Raw genomic sequence first — 12,543 nt, forward strand, 5'->3', positions numbered from 1 at the left:
TGGATTATGGTCACCTTCGTGCTCCCAGGGTCAAGCCGAGAACTTGCAGCGGAGACCGTATGGCCGGGGAAACGTCAAATTCTCACCATCTGGCCCTGTGTAGGAGACGTTTGCCGACCCCTGCCTAAGAGCATCGAGTTGGGAACCAGGCTTGCTGGGACCAGCCCCAGCTCGGCGAACGTACTTGTGGTGCGACCTTGAGGCTCCTCAGCCCAGCTGTGCATCAGTCTCCCCATCCGCACGGCAGGAGTGGTGGGGTAACCATCACATCCTTCTCACGTAGAAATCAGGAAAACAACTAGCATATACGAAGGGCTTAACACAGTTCTTCACTCTGGAAAAGGATTCTTTCGGTGATGGGGACGTGGTGCCAGGTGTCACCCCTTGTGGGAAAGGCTCTGAACAAAATCTCCTTTTGACCTTTCTGGAAGCATTCGCAGACAGAAGTTGGCCTGTCTGATACATGCCAGCTCCTGCGATTCTGTTTCCCTTGCCGGATCCAGATCTCTTCTCTGTTTCTAGGGCCAAAATTGACTGTAATGAGCACCTTGGCTTGTATAAGACATCAGAAGTGGCTCACAGATTTCTATCTGGAGTCCCCGCCAACTACCGTGCAGGTGCGAGGGAGTGGCAGGTGTAAGCAAGGGGCCGGGCAATTGGGCAGGGCTTGCCCTGGGCGCCATAAGGGCTGAATTTGGGAACTCGCAGGCATCCCCCACGTTGTCATTGAGGGTGCAGATACATCATTCCAATCAGGAGGACCACCATGGCCCTGAACAGCTTCCAGAATGCCATTCCTTTTGGGGCCAGAGCACGTGGGAAAAACTAAGCATGTGGCAGGCTCGGTTCACCTTGTCTGAGCAGGAATGGCTCATGCGTGTGCCTCATGGCTCAGCACATAGTGTGTCATAGAGGACCCAGCCACATGGAAAGGGTGTGTTATCCTCCGCATCAGCTCAGAGAGGATGGGCACTGACCCTGTGTGGTTTAGCCCTGTCCCCTGCTCCCAGCATTGAGCCGGACACATAGCAGGTGTTTAATAAATGGAAGCTGGACGGCTGAATGCAGGGAGCACCTGTGACCCGCCAGTGGACCCAGGATCGTGTGTGTCGGCTCTGCTATCTTTGGGTATCCAGATCCTCAGCCATGCCACTACTAGAACAAGGAATGGCATGCATCATGGGGTAGCAATCATGTCAGCAGCAGAGGCACTCAGGACTCGCCAGGTGCCACCTGCAAGTCCAACATTAAGGTCACGTAATCCTATCAACAGCCCTAATGACTTGTATTAGATAGAGACACAAGGCAGGTGTGGAAGCTTGCCCAAGGTTGCAGCAATAGAAGGCAAGGTGCCAGGATGTCAGCGACTGTCTGGCTGGCTCTAGGGCCACCATGCCTAGCCCGCCTGCCATCCTGATGCTGACAAAGAGCAGGGGCTATTTGCAGAGCTCCCCTGTGCCCCCGCTGAGGTCTTCTCCAGCATGAGCCCCTAGAAACCTCGTTAGGACTTTGAGCACCCTCCTGTGCCCTCTCTGCAGATGGAGAGACTGAGGCTCATTGCAGCTCCTGGCCCAAGGTCGTGCAGGCAGTGAGAGGCCGAGCACAAGCTACCCACCCCCAACCCTGTCTATCTGATTCTGGAGCCAGAATCTGAATCCGGCCTCCTTACCAGGGACATCCCCAACCTTTGGTGTGACATTCACCATCTGCATCCAGACCTGCCAGGAATGGCACAGTGTTCCCAGAGAGAGGGCGGGAAGGCTTGCTGGTCTGGCTCCTGGCTTGCTGGCTATACTACTAGGACACTCTGCTTAGTTTGCGGGAGCTTGATTTTCTCATGGGTGTGTGGGCATTCAGGCACATGAGCCCAAGCAGGGTACTTGCAAATCCTTAGCAGAAGCCCTGAGCCTGCAGTGGGCTCGTCCCAAGTGAGGACTGTTTTTCTCAGCCATCCATTCTTCAGACTCAACCCCACCCCATGCATACCTATAGAAGCCTCTTCCTCCTGGGACTCCCCTGACTCTGGAGATGAGGCCACCCCAGGAGAGTCCTGAGTTCCCCACAGTGGCCTCTTTTGGCATCCTGAAGACAGGACCCTCTATTTCTTTGGCAGAGGGTTCTCTCATCACATAGTACAGAGCCTTGTGCAGAGAAGGAGCTCAGCATAGTATGGATATATGAGTGGACGGATGGATGGAAGGAAGGAAAGATTGATGGGAGGATGGATGGATGGACGGATGATGGATGGATGGATGGATGGGAGGATGGACGGAAGGATGGATGAATGGATGGATGGATGGGTGGATGGATGGGTGGATGGGTGGATGGATGGGTGGATGGATGGACGGATGGAAGGAAAGATTGATGGGAGGATGGATGGATGGATGGATGGGAAGATGGTTGGATGGGTGGATGGATGGATGGGCATGCAAACAGAGTCCGGGTGCAGAAAAATAATGATGCTTGCTCAAGAGCTGCAGGACTGAGTGGAATCATCTCTGCATTGAGAGAGCCACAGGCCTCCAGGAAATTCTCTCCACCCCTGATCATGCCTGTGGGACTCACCCTGTGGTTTCCTGGGCTTATATTTGTGCTCCATCACCTAATAACCATGAGCATGTTGGCGGGTTCCCCACCTCCTCGTGCCTCGCTACCCCTCACAGTGCTGTGAGGACTGAGAGGAGGCACTCAGAGCAGAGCAGCCCACATTAAGCTCTGCTAGATGTTTGTGAGCCTCGTTTCTGTGGTGCAGAGCAATGGTGTGCGGGAGCCAGTGTGCTGGCTTGTGAGGACCCAGGGTGAACCGTTCTGGAATCATCTGCATGGGTCATGTAACACAGCCATTGCTAAGAAGGAAATCCCATGAAAGTGTCATTAAATAAGTTTTATTTGATTACTTATGAATTACTTATGAATTCATAAGTAATCAAAAGTCATCACTTCCCAGCGATATGTGATTGTGCTCTTGAGAATCTTCACATCTGTGTATGCCGATAATGCAGATAGTGCATGATACATGCCCCGTGTCCCTTCCCGGCCCTCGGTCTGAGCCCTCGTGGTGGCAGCCTAACCTCGGCGATCCTGGGAACGTTTATACCCCAGACGTGGCAAGCACCGTGGAACAGGTGCTTGGTGTCCCAGCACTCCAAGAGCTGGCTGTCCGTCTCTTCCCAGCACACCCCTGGATGATGTCACCACTGGTCTCCCGCGGTCCTCTTTAAGATGCGGAGACCCTGAGGGGACGACATTTAAAGCTGATTTCACCATTAATTTCTCAGTGTGAAAGGTTTTATCAGCTCACAGATCTGGCCAAGTTTTGAACCTGAGATGGGGCAGAGCGAAGTGCTGGGAGGAACCCCCCCCCCCAACAAGAAACCAGAGCCATGGGCGGCAGGTGGCAAATGGGCTGCGGCAGGGTTCCCGGAGCGCGTGGATCATGTGGGTGGTGCAGCGCGCAGGACCGTCCATTTGTTCTGCGTGTCCGCCATGTCTCCCTCCTAGGTCCCTGCCTGCCGGGAGAAGCAAGGCTTCTCGCTGTAGGAGCTCTTCTCCTTCCTAAAATCAACGTCTGCCAAGACTTGGGGCACCTGAAAAGAACACTGAGAAAGGGATCCAGGCTCTGATTCCAAGGTTGTGGATCTCAGCAGGGTCAGGGGATGGATTCTGCCCCCCACCCGCACACACACACCCAGGGGAATTCTGGAAGGTCTGGAGATGTTTTGGGTTGTGGCAATGCTCCTGGCATCTAGTAGGTGGGGCCTGGGGATGGTGCCACTAAATCCAACAGGACGGCGGACAGCTGTGTCTCATTTTTGTGGCACATAACACTTCAAGGTTAGAATCTAGATGTCAGGTCGAAGAAAAAAATGGCTTCTCCTGGGGATGCCCAGGGATCCCTCTCCATCATTAGGGGACAGAGATTGACGCACTGTGGTCTGATTTCATTTCGGGAGTGGGACAATGGCGTAATTCACAGAGACAGAGTAAAAAGTTGCTTTCCACCCCACTATCCTTCTGGAACGAGGATATTGGCAGGTTGGCTGTGTGGTGAGTCATTTGTAAACACGCCCTCTGGTCTTTGCTTCCCAGAGCCTTATCTCAAAGTATTCCTGCTTTGAAGAGGCGTGTCACCTTCATCTGGAGCGCCCTGGGTGATACAGTCTGACTTTGAGAAGTGACAGCATTATTTGGATATTCCTGTCCGCACATTTCTAAGGCTGACACCATGGTGAGTTAGGCAAGATCTGGAGAAATTTCATATTTCTCAAGTTTAAGAAAAGCAATTAAGAGAACCCACAAAATTGGACACTAGGATGAAAATAAATTGGGTGGAAATTGACCCAACATGTACCTACAAGCTAAGCGCAGAGTCCTCCCTCCCGACAAACGAGACGCCTTCCCTTGCATGCTTTTAGACTAATGGACTCTCCAGATCCCTGTCTCGCGGAAACCGTGGGTCAGTAGGACTTCGAAAAGACTTCGTTCTTCCTGAAGAGTTCTGTCTCCTTGACAACGTGTCTTCCCTCTTCATTTCTCCCTTGCCTCTTTATAGCCTTCCTACTTGTGAAGACACAATGACGAGTGAATTACCCTGTGGGAGGGGAGACTCTGGCAGGAAGGGCCCCTCAGCCCTTGGGCAGTCCAGGGAACGTTCTGGCTAGCATGACGCCTCATTGTCCTTTACAACGTAGAATTTACAACGCCTGCCAAAATGATTGCAAGATCCTCAAGAATGTATTTTTAGACACTTCCTGTACACGTGTGTGTGCGCGCGCACACACACACACACACACATAGTTCAGCACTTTTACGTCTGGTACTAGTGTGGATCCAAGAAAGGAAATATGTCCAGGAACAATCATGCTCCTGGGGTTGTGAGCTCCTGCTCTGCTCTGGGATCTCACTACCTAAAGCAGGTTGACGGAATGGGGGAGGGATAGGTGCAACACGATGTAGAAATACAGAAGGTCCAGAGCCAGGAAGGCAACTTCTGGGCTGGCTGCTTGCACCCACAGCCACGTTCCTGGGTTCCCCATTCAGGGACCTGGTATCTGGGACCACGGCGCTCAGTGAGTAAGAGCCAAGAGACACGTGGTCCCCTACCATGGACCGTGTACAGTGGTTCTTAACTGCTGGGGCACAGATGCTGCCAAGTCTCTATCCCGCTACCATGACGTCTCTGTGAGTGGGCTGAGCAGCCTGGGGAGGAGTGGGACACAAGCTGGTACCAAACAAATATGAAAGGTATACCAGGACATGTGGAATCTGAATTTTGCAGACATCCAAGGCATGGCTGGTGGGGCAGTCAAAGATGAAACCCCTGGGAAAGGGCCACCAAGGGAATAGCATGCTTCCTGGAATTTTTTGCAGCATTCCGAGCCACGCATTTTGAGCAGACAATCAAAAGACCCGAGAAGTCCCCATTGGTAGGCCACCAAAATCGTAGTGTTTGTGTGCCGTGAACCTCAAGAGGCTGGTGGCCTTCACCTGCCAGTCTGGCTTGAGCATGTGCCGTGAACCTCAAGAGGCTGGTGGCCTTCACCTGCCAGTCTGGCTTGAGCATGCTCATGGTGTTCATTCCTTCAACATACCATTCAAGCTGAATTCCAATTCAGGGGATTGCGTGTGAAGCAGGAGGGCTCAGGGCAAAACTAACAGGGGAGGTCATTTGAGAAAGGACATCCTCCTGTCACCTTATGTTGGTCAGCCTTCAGTTCCCCACATTGAGTACCCGTGGAAGCAACTGGCTTTTGAGCCAAGAGCTTAGTATTGACTCAAGAACTAGCTCGGGTTCTAGAATGGTTCTAGATCCCACCTTGTGTCCGGCTTGTGCTTTAAGAACCAGCCTGGCTCTGCCATGATCTGAGGCGTCTGGTCAGCTTTCTTACCCTCACTTTGCCCCAGACAGAAACCCTCTGGGCTCCCTTGATGGTTTCCCAGGCAACGTGAACACCTCTTCGCAGTGAGAGAGAATGACTTTGTGAGGCAGCCTCAGGTCTCCGTGGACCCAGATGGGGGCCACGTAAGCTCCGGGAGAACCATGGTGGCAGCGCAGTGAGCCAGCCACAGAGCGAAAAGTCTAAGGAGTGGAGTGGGAAGAATACTGATGACAAATCAGGAGAGCGGAGGTCCCAGGACTAGCTCTGGTCCTGTACGATGTGATCCTAGATACATCCCAGAGCCCCAGTTGCTGAATCAGAGTCTGTGTTGTAGAGGTCTGGTATCTGTCCTCTCTCATGGGATAACGTGACGCTGATCATTACCCTTTCTTCAGTGGTTATGGTATGCCGGCTTCTCTCATCATCTTACTTCATTGAGTTCTCAACCATATGAGCTCTTCCAGTTAAAATACCCACTTTTTTCAGATGAGAAAAGCCACGGCTCACTTTCGAGGGTCTCCAGACCACCGTCAGTGAGGCGTGGAGCTGGTGTCCAGCCTAGCACCGACTGTCCCTGGAGACCACACTTCAAACCACGGTGCTGTTCCCTTGAAGGTGCTCAACAAAATCCAACTACACTGGCGCGGGGACACTTGTTATCACTGATAAGGGTCTTCAGTTGCCTGGAGCCTCCATTCTTTTTCTTGGAAAATAACAACTTTGAAGTTGATATGTTTGGTGCCCATTGAACAATTTGGGCATCTTCATAAGTTTGGAATGGCCAGCTGATTCTGTCCGTGAAGTTAGCTTCGAGCCACGCTACCTCGTCCTGTGGAGAGCAGCGCATCCTGCCCAGGAGGGTCAGCGGGTTGATCGTCACCAGCCGAGGGAGGGTCAGCTGGAGATCAGCTCCTAAACACTTCAGTGGCTTCTCTTTGGCTCAGATTTGAATTGTGAGCATCCTGGTATCCTCCCCGGGGTTCAGGTTCTCAAGGAGCTTTCCTCCAGGCATTCAGGGCCTTTTCACCTTGTAGCCAGCTTGCTCCTTTTCCAACTCAGGCCCTGGTGTGCTTGACCCTGGCCTCCATGCCTCATCCATGAGCTCATTCTTGTGTTTTAGACTTAGCGCTTGTTGACATCATGTCTCCTGCACTGCCTTTTCTTGGCTCCTTCTCAAGGACGTTGGGTTGTTTTGGTGTCACAGGCTGTCACCTTGAGGTGTCCCCTTGCAGTCAGCCCCACCCTAGCTGTCCTCCCCTTGGCTACCTGCCAATGAGTTTTTGGCTCTACTAATCCTCTCCAAGGGATGTTTCAGATGGACCTTTCTGGACCAATGGTTCTCAGTCGTTCTCTATCATCCTTACAGTCTTTGAGTTAACTCTCAAGGTTTTATAAGCTCTATAAAGACCTAAAGTATTTGTTGTGTTTTTTTTTAATTTAATTTCACATAGCCAATATGTAGTACATCATTAGTTTCACATGCAGTGTTCAATAATTCATCAGTTGCATATAATACCCAGTGCCCTCCTTAATGCCCATTGTGTTACTTTGATTGAACAGTCTCCTTTCATAACAATGATCTCTATAAAAGCAGAAACCTGTTTGTACTTTGCTTACTACAATCTATAACATAGAATCTGTATGATCAAGGTCAAGACAAGTATATCCATTCCCACAGTTGCCATTCAATGTCATAGTGGAGGTGCCAGCCAAGGCAACTAGGCAGGAGAAAGAAATAAAGCACATTCAGATTGGAAAGGAAGGAGCAAAGCTATCTATACAAAAAAAAAAAAAAAAAACAAACCTATGTGAACTTGTAAAACAGTTAAGAAACACCAATCTAAAAAATTGTTATTTCTGTACACTAGCAATGAATATCTGTAAGTGAAATTAAGGAAAACAATTCCTTTGACAATAGCATCAACATGAATAAAATACCTAAGGATATTTTTTTAAATTTTATTTATTTATTTGACAGAGAGAGAGGGAACATGTGCATGCACAAGTAGGGGAACAGCAGGCAGAGGGAGAAGCGGGCTCCCCACTGAGCAGGGGGCCCGATGTGGGGCTCGATCCCAAGACCCTGGGATCATGACCAGAGCCACAGGCAGACACTTCACTGACTGAGTCACCTAGGTACCCTAGAATATTTTTTTAAAAAGAAGGGCAAGGTGTGCCCTCTGAAAACCTGCCAAAGATTATTAAGAGAGAAACAAGAAATCGTGAGTAAATGTGAAGACATTCCATGTTCTGGGACTGGAAGACTTGTATTGATAAGATGTCAATACTCCCCAGATTGATATATAGACTCAATCTAATCATTGTCAATGTCCCTGCTGTCACCTTTGCAGAGATTTTCAAGCTGATGCTAAAATTTGTGGAAATGCAAGGGAACCAGAATAACCAAAGATGTCTCAAAGAAGAAGAACAAATTTGAGGGGCCCACACCTCCTGATTTCAAAAACTTACTACAAAGGGCATTAAGTTTGTGACCCAAAGACCATGTGACTCTGGCACCAAGATGGACATCTACAGAGATCAGTGGAATAGAATTGAGCCCAGAAATGAACCCATAGGTTTACAGTCCATTGGGTTTCAACAAGGGTATCAAGACAACTCAATGGGGAAACCAACGTCATATTGTGGCAACTGGTCACCCTCGGGCAAAAGAACAGTGACTCATCACATCCTCTGATGGCACCAGTCGTGGTGGTTAATTTTACATGTCAACTTGACTCGGGCTAAGGGATGCCCAGAGAACTGGTGAAACCCCATTTCTGGGGGTGTCTGGTAGGGAGTTTCTGGAGGAGATTAGAAACTGAATGTGTAGCCTGAGTAAAGAAGTTGACCCCTCACGATAAGACTAGGTATTATCTAATCCAGTGAGGGCTCAATTAAAACAAAAAGATGGAGAAGTACGGATTCTCCCTCTCTCTTCTTGAGCTGGTTCATCCGTCTTCTTCTGCCCTTGGACATCAGAGCTCTGGGTTCGTGGCCTTCGAACCCCAGGAATTAAACCCACCCCACCCTCGGGCCTTTGGACTGAATTCTTGTGTCTCCCACTTGCAGAAGCAGATTCTAGGCTTTCTCAGCCTCCATAACCACGTGAGCCAATGCCCATAATACATCCCTTCTTGCACATCTATATTTATCCTCTGGTTCTGTTTCTCTGACTAATACAGCAAAGGATGGTGCCCATCCAGATATCCCCCACTTGTGGTGGAGGGTTTGGTGGCTCCCCACTAGCCCAGGAGACTGCCTTCTCTTGAATAGAAAACACACGTCCATAGAACTTTCCATCTGCTTTGTTCTCTCTCGCTCGTTCCCACTTAACCAGTCGCAGAGCACTTTAGAAGCCTGTGTCAGTCTGAGGCTGGGATAATAGCAGTGCCATTACCTCAAGCATTGTTGAGACATGAAGGGTAAAATGTGTCTCATTTTTCAGGTTCTCAGAAGTGATGGCATCAAGCCAGATGGTCCCATTAACTCTCAAGGACTTACTTTTGATGCTTTCCACCTTTAAATAATAATGTCTTTTAAAGGAAGTGAAGAAAAGTTGAAGGCTATCATTGACCTCAATACAGCAGAGTTTCTCACATCTGAAGAGGCATTATCTATGCATGAGGCTTTTGGAGTTTATCTGACGAGAGTTTGACGTACAGTTTTTAGAGTCAAAAAAATTCTCTCACTCCCGATTCAAAACAATAAGGAATTCAGAATGCAGGCGAGAAGTGGAAGATTCTAGTCTTGATGGGAATAGTCTGGGGACCCTCGTCTGTACCTGGTTCCTGCCAAGTTCAGCCATGGTTTTATTTCCAGTAGACCCTTTCTTTATGGCTGTGGGTGTGGTATGTCTACCCATAAAGTGGGGAATGGGCCAGACTTTTAGCTTCTGACTCTCGCCGTCAGTGTTGCTGATCTCTTTATAGTGGCGTTATTTTAACGTGGTGCACCAAAGGACCACCATAATAGCCATAGCTAACATTTCCAGGGTGAGGACAGGACCGCGTGCTTTCTATACCCTTTCCTTGGTCCCTTCACCATTGCCGTGAAGTAGTTTCTGCCGTTCTCTCCATTGAACCGATGAGGAAACAGGGACCCAGACAGGTTAACTATCTTGCCCAAGATCACACAGCTAGCAAGTGTCAGAGCTGGCCTTCAAACCTAGCTCTGACCATCAAGTCTGGACGATGGTCTGGCTCTGGACGGCTACTGGAAATAGCAGGGAGACTGCAGCGGGGGGCTTGGGGAGGATGCGGAAGCGATGTCTGATGACTGAGGCCACCGTGGGGTGCCGTCATCTGTGGCTGTAGGTTCTGGGGGCGTCTGCTGCTTTCACCCACCTGGCTCCCACACTGTGCCTTCAGCTGGGACCCCACCCTCTTCCCCTTCCTGGGACTCCGGGACTGCCGTCCCCGCCACCGGATGACAGAGAATCAGCCCTTCGACCCATCTCATTCCCACTGGCTGCTGTGTTTGCTTCCGAAAGACATACGTGTCCTAAGGCAGAGCAAGAGGAAGAGAGGAGTCCTTGTACTGGTGGCCCAGGGACCCTGGGATGAGCCTGAAGCACCTTTGCTTTCCTGCTTCTACCGTTTTATTTTTTTCTTAGATCAGTCTGCATTGAGCTTCTGATGCTTACAAGTAAAAAAAACTCCCAGCCAGTCCAGGGCACCCCACGCTGTTTTATTTTGTGTTCCGTTACTCCCTACTTCACCTGGCGGTCTAATTGCACACGAGAAACACTGGACCACTCTGGAGAGGGATGTGATAATGAGGCTGGCGGACGGAGAGAGCAGAGAAGCCTGTGTGCGAATATCGGCACAGGCTGTTTCTCTGCCGAGGACCAAACGGTTCCTGCAGCTTCCTCTTTCTGATGAGAATCCAAAGGACACGAGTTCTCCTGAGGTGTTGTCTGTGTGCCTCATTTCCTTGGATTGTCTTTTCCAGAAAGCTCCAGAAACATCCATGAGACACCGGAAAGGTCCCCGTCTCTCACGGATGTGACTCGGAGCCTCTGTGTGTTCCTTTCCCAGGCCTTCAGCTCAGCCAGTCACCCGAAGGAATCACCTTGTTTAAACGTCTTATACGTTTTGAAAGGCGTGAAAAACTCTCGTCCCGCCAGGTCCTGGGTGAAGTAAGCAAATTGTCCTCGAAGCGTTTCTTTGAAAGAGAAGGAGGTTCCCGAGACTCTGAGCGTCTCTGTAGGTGATCCTACGTGTGGATGATAGGAAATGGCTCAGGGGCAGGGAGACTGAGGCTTGTTCTGGGATGAGGAACCTGTCCGAGGAGACGGTGAAAATCCCCAGCCAGCTCTCAGCGGTCCAGTAGACCCAGGTGCTGGCGTATCGTCTGCTCTCTGGGTCCTTGCTGAAGGTGACCGGGGGGACTGCGCTGTTCATTCCCACTGCCTGGGCCCCCCCTGACTGCCCCGCTTTGTCTTAGAGTGACTGCCCTCATGACCCTCGAGATGGGGTTTCTGACCATCGATCTTTAGCCGCAGAGGTGGCGAAGGACGGGATGGGCACTCCAAGGCCTCTTTCCTTGAAGCAGGAATGTTCTGTCTCAGCCCCCAGCCTCTGAAGTACAAGGCCGGGCTCTGGACCCGCTGAGGACATCCTGGTGTCGAGTTCCCTTTTTTTTTTTTCCAAAGATTTTATTTATTTATTTGTCAGAGAGAGTGAGCACAGGCAGACAGAGAGGCAGGCAGAGGCAGAGGGAGAAGCAGGCTCCCTGCTGAGCAAGGAGCCCGATGTGGGACTCGATCCCAGGACCCTGGGATCATGACCTGAGCCGAAGGCAGCCGCTTAACCAACTGAGCCACCCAGGCGTCCCGTCGAGTTCCCTTTTAACTAGCCCCCCTTCCACCTCTCAAGCTCTCCCTCGTTCCCGAATTTCCTCCTTCAGAGCCGCTGCCCTTAGTTTGTCCCCTCTTTGTCCATGTGCCGCCCCAGCTACCAGTTTCTGACCTGAGCGTGGAGGGCACATCACGTCCTCCTCCAAGACCACCTGAGAGCAACACTGACCTCCCTTCCCATCTGTCCGGACGGCCGGCTCACCCCTTCTCCGGTGGTTTCGCATGAGCGCACTCTTCGGAGTCCTTAAACAGAGCCTGATGGGAGATTGTGGACGTTTCTCGTCTTTGTGAACGGGTATCCGTCCCAAGACCTTCCTGTGCAAATTATTCCCAGCAGAAACACCAGCCTCTCAATTCCCGGCGTGGGCCTTGCTTTCTTCCTAAAATTCTCTCCATGTGCTTATTTCATACGACACACAGAGAGAAACGTGCATGAGTCTCAAGTGTTCAACTTTCGATTTTTTGGAAATTGAATTCCTGTGTAACCAGAACCCAGGGAAAGAGTCGGGCAGTTACCCCCTTGACCAGAGAAGAGCGGAGGAGAGCACGGAGGGAGGCGGCGGAGGGAGCCGAGTAAGGGCCGAGCCCCAGCCAGCCGCCCTGCCTGGAAGCCTGGCTCAGACGCTGTGTCTGGGCTGCTCTCCAGGCTGACGGTGGTCAGAGGCCTGGGTCAGGGTTTCTGCTTGTTTCGGGCATGTATTGACTTCCTTTTCTGCTGCAACTTCCTCTTTCTTTGAAATCTGCCATCCCTCTTGGCTGACGTGCCCCAGAGCAGCCACCCCATAAATGCATGTACATCTCCGGTGG

The 12,543-nt window shown here is 50.9% G+C and overlaps 1 protein-coding gene across 1 annotated transcript in view; it reads left to right on the forward strand.

The window, feature by feature from the left end:
• The window catches only part of TMEM132C (transmembrane protein 132C), a gene marked incomplete at its 5' end in the record, with an annotated part of 290,448 nt that overhangs the window by 152,789 nt on the left and 125,116 nt on the right, over positions 1-12,543 (forward strand). The window lies entirely within an intron of this gene.

The sequence above is a fragment of the Martes martes genome (assembly GCF_963455335.1).
Source record: "Martes martes genome assembly, chromosome: 13".
In the NCBI taxonomy this organism is placed as follows: Eukaryota; Metazoa; Chordata; class Mammalia; order Carnivora; family Mustelidae; genus Martes; species Martes martes.